This window comes from Rattus norvegicus, chromosome 7 (assembly GCF_021556685.1).
Source record: "Rattus norvegicus strain SHRSP/BbbUtx chromosome 7, alternate assembly SHRSP_T2T, whole genome shotgun sequence".
Lineage (NCBI taxonomy): Eukaryota > Metazoa > Chordata > Mammalia > Rodentia > Muridae > Rattus > Rattus norvegicus.
This window is the reverse complement of record NC_141540.1, coordinates 16,997,675-17,004,415: the sequence shown is the minus strand read 5'-3', so window position 1 is coordinate 17,004,415 and position 6,741 is coordinate 16,997,675. Positions and strand designations below refer to the sequence as shown.

General features: G+C 38.1%; 1 pseudogene; it reads right to left on the bottom strand.

Moving 5' to 3' along the window:
- Window positions 1–5,470: 5,470 nt before the first annotated feature.
- Etv5-ps3 (ETS variant transcription factor 5, pseudogene 3) lies at window positions 5,471–6,439 on the bottom strand (annotated as a pseudogene).
- Window positions 6,440–6,741: the final 302 nt, after the last annotated feature.

The window sequence follows — 6,741 nt, the reverse complement described above, 5'->3', positions numbered from 1 at the left end:
AGGATGTTATACATTGGAACATCCTTTGGGTATATGCCCAGGAGTGGTATAGCTGGATCCTCAGATAGTACTATGTCAAATTTTCTGAGGAACTTCCAGACTGATTTCCAAGTGGCTGTACCAGCTTGCAATCCCACCAACAATGGAGGAATATTCCTCCTTTTCCACATCCTCACCAGCTGTTTCCACCTGAGTTTTTCTCTTAGCCATTCTGACTGGTGTGAGGTGGAATCTCAGGGTTGTTTGAATTTGCATTTCCCTGATAATTAAGGATGTTGAATATTTCTTTAGGTACTTCTCAGCCATTCAATATTCCCCAATTGAGAATTCTTTGTTTATCTGTGTACTCCATTTTTAATAGGGTTATTTGATTCTCTGGAGTCTAACTTCTTGAGTTCTTTGTATATATTGGATATTAGCCCTCTATCAGATGTAGGATTGGTAAAGATCTTTGCCCAGTCTGTTGGTTGCCATTTTGTCCTTATAATAGTGTCCTTAGTGTTACAGAAGCTTTGGAATTTTATGAAGTCCCATTTGTCAATTCTTGATCTTAGAGCATAAGCCATTGGTGTTCTGTTCAGGAAATTTTCCCCAGTACCCATGTGTTCAACACTCTTCCCCACTTTTTCTTCTATTAGTTTGAGTGTATCTGGTTTTATGTGGAGGTCCTTGATCCACTGCACTTGAGTTTTCTACAGGTCGATAAGAATGGATCCATTTGCATTCTTCTACATGCTGACCTCTAGTTGAAACAGTACCATTTGTTGAAAATGCTGTCTTTTTTCCACTGTATGGTTTTAGCATATTTGTCAAAGATCAAGGGACCATAGGTGTGTGTGGGTTCATTTCTATTTTATTGCTCTATCTGCCTGTCTCTGTACCAATACAATACAGTTTTTATCACTATTGCTCTGTAACAGAACTTGAGGTCAGGGATGATGATTTCCTCAGAAGTATTTTTATTGTTGAGGATAGTTTTCGATATCCTGGATTTTTTGTTATTCCAATTGAATTTGCAAATTGCTCTTTCTAAATCTATGAAGAATTGAGTTGGAATTTTGATGGGGATTGCGTTGAATCTGTAGATTGCTTTTGGCAAGATGGCCATTTTAGTATATTAATCCTACCCATCCATGAGCATGGAGATCTTTCCATTTTCTGAGATCTTCTTCAATTTCTTTCTTCAGAGACTTGAAGTTCTTGTCATACAGATCTTTGACTTGCTTGGTTAGAGTCATACTGAGGTATTTTATGTTATTTGTGACTATTGTGAAAATGTCATTTCCCTAAATTCTCTCAGCCTGTTTATCCTTTGAGTAGAGGAAGGCTACTGATTTATTTGAGTTAATTATATATCCAGCCACTTTGCTGAAGGTGTTTATCAGGTTTAGGTAGTTCTCTGGTGGAACTTTTGGGATCACTTAAGTATACTATCATCTGCCAATAGTGATATTTTGACTTCTTCTTTTCCAATCTGTATCCCCTTGATTTCCTTTTGTTGTCTGATTGCTCTGGCTAGAACTTCTAGAACTATATTGAATAAGTAGGGAGAGAGTGGGCAGCCTTGTCTAGTCCTTGATTTTAGTGGGATTGCTTCAGGTTTCTCTCCATTAGAACATTTAGTTTAATGTTTGCTACTGGTTTGCTGTACAATGCTTTTATTATGTTTAGGTATGGGCCTTGAATTTCTGATCTTTCCAAGACTTTTAACATGAAAAGGTGTTGAATTTTGTCAAAGGCTTTCTCAGTATCTAATGAGATGAACATGTGGAGTTTTTTTCCCCTTTGAGTTTGTTTATAAAGTGGATTACATTGATGGATTTCTGTATATTGAACCATCCCTGCATCCTTGGGATGAAGCCTACTTGATCATGATGGATGATAGTTTTGATGTGTTCTTGGATTCAGTTTGCAACAATTTTATTGAGTATTTTTGTGTCAATATTCATAAGGGAAATTGGTCTGAAGTTCTCTTTGTTTGTTGTGTCTTTGTGTGGTTTAGGTATAAGGGTAATTATGGCTTTATTGAAAGAATTGGATAGTATTCCTTCTGTTTTTATTTTGTGGAATAATTTGGAAAGTATTGGTATTAGGTTCTCAATGAATGTCTGATAAAATTCTGCACTAAACCCATCTGATCCTGGGCTTTTTGGTTTGGAGACTTAATGATTGCTTCTATTTCTTTAGGAATTATGGGACTGTTTAGATGGTTTATCTGTTCCTGATTTAACTTTGGTACCTGGTATCTGTCTAGAAAAATGTCCATTTCATACAGATTTTCCACTTTTGTTGAATATAGGCTTTTGTAGTAGGATCTGATGACTTTTTGAATTTCTTCAGATTCTGTTGTTATGTCTCCATTTTCATTTCTGATTTTGTTACTTTTGATACTCTGTCTGTGCCCTCTGGTTACTCCGGCTAAGGGTTTATCTATCTTGCTGATTTTCTCAAAGAACCAGCTCCTGGTTTTGTTGATTCTTTGTATGAACCTTTTTGTTTCTACTTGGTTGATTTCAGCCCTGAGTTTGATTATTTCCTGCCTTATACTCCTCTTGGGTGTATTTGTTTCTTTTTCTTCTAGAGTTTTTATGTGTGGTGTCAAGTTACTACTGTATGCACTCTCCAGCTTCTTTTTGGAGGCACTCAGAGCTATGAGTTTTCCTCTTAGCACTGCTTTCATTGTGTCCCATAAGTTTGTGTATGTTGTGCCTTTATTTTCATTAAATTCTAAAAAGTCTTTTATTTCTTTCTTTTCCAAGTTATCATTAAGTAGAGCATTGCTTAACTTCCATGTGTATGTGGCATTTTTGTTGTTTTTGTTGTTATTTAAGACCAGCCTTAGTCCATCATGATCTTATAGGATGCATGGGATTATTTCAATCTTCTTGTATCTGTTAAGGCCTGTTTTGTGACAGATTATGCTGTCAATTTTGGAGAAGGTACCATGAGGTGCTGAGAGGAAGGTATATTCTTTTGTTTTAGGATGAAATATTCTGTAGATATCTGGTAAATCCATTTGGTTAATAACTTCTGTTGGTTTCTCTGTGTCTCTGTTTAGTTTCTGTTTCCATGAGAGTTGGGTGTTGAAGTCTCCCACTATTGCTGTGTGAGACTTGAGCTTCAGTAAAGTTTCTTTTTTGAATATTGGTACCCTTGCATTTGGAGCATAGATGATCAGAATTGAGAGTTCATCTTGGTAGATTTTAACTTTGATGCGTATGAAGTGTCCTTCCTTATCTTTTTTGATAACTTTTGCTTGAAAGTTGATTTTATTCGACATTAGAATAGCTACTCCAGCTTTTTTTCTTGGGACCATCTGCTTGGAAAATTGTTTACCAGACTTTTACTATGAGGTGTCACTGAGGTGTCTTTCCTGTATGCAGCAAAATGCTGGGTCCTCTTTACATATCCAATCTGTTAGTCTATGTATTTTATTGGGGAATTGAATCCATTGATATTAGTAGATATGAAGGAATAGTGATTGTTGTTTCCTGTTATTTTTGTTGTTAGAGGTGGGATTATGTTTGTATGGCTCTCTTTGTTTGGGTTTGTTGCAAGAAGACTACTTTCTTGCTTTTTCTAGGGTGTAGTTTCCCTCCTTGTATTGGACTTTTCCACCTATTATCCTTTCTAGTTCTGGATTTGTAGAAAGATATTGTGTAAATTTGGTTTTGTCATGGAATATCTTGGTTTCTCCATCTATGTTAATTGAGAGTTTTGCTGGATATAGTAGCCTGGGCTGGCATTTCCGTTCTCTTAGGGTATGTATGACATCTGTCCAGGATCTTCTGGCTTTCTTAGTCTCTGGTGAGAAGTCTTGTATAATTCTGATAAGTCTGTTTTTATATGTTACTTGACTTTTTTCCCTTTCTGCTTTTAATAATCTTTCTTTGTTTTATGCACTGGTGTTTTGTTTGGGAGGAATTTCTTTTCTGGTCTAATCTATTTGGAGTTCTGTAGGCTTCTTGTATGTTTATGGGCATCTCTTTCTTTAGGTTAGGAAAGTTTTCTTCTATAATATTGTTGAAGATATTTACTGGCTCTTTAAGTTGGGAGTCTTCACTCTCTTCTATACCTTTTATCCTTAGGTTTGATCTTCTCATTGTATCCTGGATTTCCTAGATATTTTGGGTTAGGAGCTGTGTTTTTCATTTTCTTTGACTGTTGTGTCAATGTTTTGTATGGTATCTTCTGCCCCTGAAGTTCTTTCTTCTATCTCTTGTATTCTGTTCATAATGCTTGTGTGTATGATTTGTGATGTCTTTCCTAGGTTTTCTATCTCTAGGGTTGTTTCCCTTTGTGATTTCTTTATTGTTTCTATTTCCATTTTTAGGTACTGGATGGTTTTGTTCAATTCCTTCACCTGTTTGACTGTGTTTCCCTGTAATTCTTTACGGGATTTTTTTTGTTTCCTCTTTAAGGTCTTCTACTTGTTTATCTGTGTTGTCCTTGTTCCTTAAGGGAGTTATTTATGCCCTTCTTAAAATCCTTTACCATCATCACGAGTTGTGATTTTAAATCCAAATCTTGCTTCTCTGGTGTGTTGGGATATCCAGTATTTGCTTTGGTGGGAGAACCATGTTCTGATGATGCCAGGTAGTCTTGGTTTCTGTTGCCTAGGTTCTTGTGCTTGGCACTCACCATCTGGTTATTTCTGGTGCTAGCTTATCTTGCTATTTCTGAGAGTGGCTTGACCCTCCTGTAAGCCTGTGTGTCAGCACTCCTGGAAACTGGCTCTTTCCCAGCAGGATCGGGTACAGAGAGCTGTGTCACAGGTTCAGTCCAGGTGCAGCTGGAAACTGGAAGTATCCTCTCCCAGATTGCTCCTCAGTTCCTGTGTCCACAGTGCTCCTGGCAGGTTCCTCTTGGACCAGGAATGTGAACAGAAGTGGTGGTCTCACCTGTGCTCTCAGGATTGTCCAAACTTTTAAGAGGCCTGCTCTCTCCTCACAGGTGTATCAGCACTCCTGGAGACCAGTTTTCAGCTCTAAAGCGCATGTGAAAACCCATCCCATCTGCCTACGTTAAATGGAAGGATTTCCTTCTTCTCCTCATCTTTCCTCTTTTTCTTTTTTCTTTTCTATGTAAAGGCATTTAGTAGTCCATGATCAGGCAGATTGTCATATACTCTGTTCACTTTCATAGGTGCTAACATAAACAATGTATTACTTTTGCCATATTGTCTGTGATGACAAGGAGGCTCCACTTTCATCTCTTTCTACCAATCAAATCAGAGTCATCAGATGCCTGTTTGTTTTTCTCTTTCCTTGGTTCCACTCCCTACCCAAGATATTCATCTTAAGGTTGTCAAATTCAGAGATGGCTTGGTTTTTCTGGATAATACTCATGGGGCCAATTTTAGAAACAGCCAAGAACACAAAGAAACCCATTGCCTTCATTTCCCTGAGCGGGGACTGCTAGCTCTCGGATTTGGCTACTCAGTCATTCAGAAACTTAGCAAGCAAATCCTTTAGCATAGGGCAGGGTTGCTACAGCAAAAAATCCATGTTCCGGAGGCAGCAGGGTTGTCTTCAGAGTGAGTCAGTAGCAGGGTGTTCTCCTCATTGACGGATCATTCTGACTGTGCCTTCAGGAATGGATGTTGATTATCCAGTAAGGCCATGGAGAAAAGCACATCTGGGTCACAGACACAGTTTTAGATGTAAAGTTCCTCAGCTCCCTCCTCATGATACCTTTTTCACAATAAAAGCATAAGGAATGGCTCAGCTTGTTGTAGTTCATGGCTGGCTGATTCTTCTGGATACTCCAACACCAATCAAACTGCTTCAGTTATATCAGCTTAAATTCCATGCCTTAGTCAATCCAGGCAATGAAGTGAGCATTGGTTAGGTCATCAAGAAGGGTGACAAGGAATTGCCACAGCTGAAGAGAGACTCACTTCTAATAGTGGAAGTCCCTCTCCATACATGGTGGACTCCTACTTGACTTTGCCTTCCAGTCTTCCAGGCACCAAGCAAGTGCCATCAAAGTATAGCGTGGGGTCCTTTTCATATGTGAATCCTTCATGGTTGTTGAAGAAATGCCCTCTTGTCATGTAGGAAGACTGGCAGTTAAGCCCTTCTGAATCTGCACAGTAATCTCAGGACTCCTGCTTGGTTCCTATCGCATTCCAGACACCCCACATTCACAGAGTGAGTCATGGTATTCCTGCTTAAATTCCTGAAGGGTTTGAGGAGCTTTGGGGACAATAGACTGATTATCTTCAGGAACTCCTGATGAGGAGACTTCAGACAGCTGTTGTTGATTTTTTTTTTCCTGGTGGATATTGGCTTTCAGGCACCATCTTTGGCATTTGCAGAGGCTGATGTGGCCAGGGGACCTCAAAGGTTTGTTGCTGTGATCCAGGTTCTGGATCTGAGTGTTGGACTTTATAAAACAGGAAGACAGAGACCAGTGAGATCCACATCTTATAAACCATGAAAGCGAAATGAAGAGCATTAGCATAACACAATTTTGTAAATTTTGTGACAGCAAACATAAGTTTAATGAGTGAAAGTTTTTATCCAATCGCGTAGTTTTTCTTCTATCATTTTAAACTGTGTTGGACTCATTAGTGAGCAAATACTTATTTTTAATAGGCCAGAACTCAGAAATAATATTGTATTTTCAAGCCATTATGATTATTTTTTCTGAATATTGTGACTTTACTACTTTTTCATATAGAAAATTCTTTTGTATACAATTTTATTCTCTAATGCACAAAAATTGTATAATGACTTT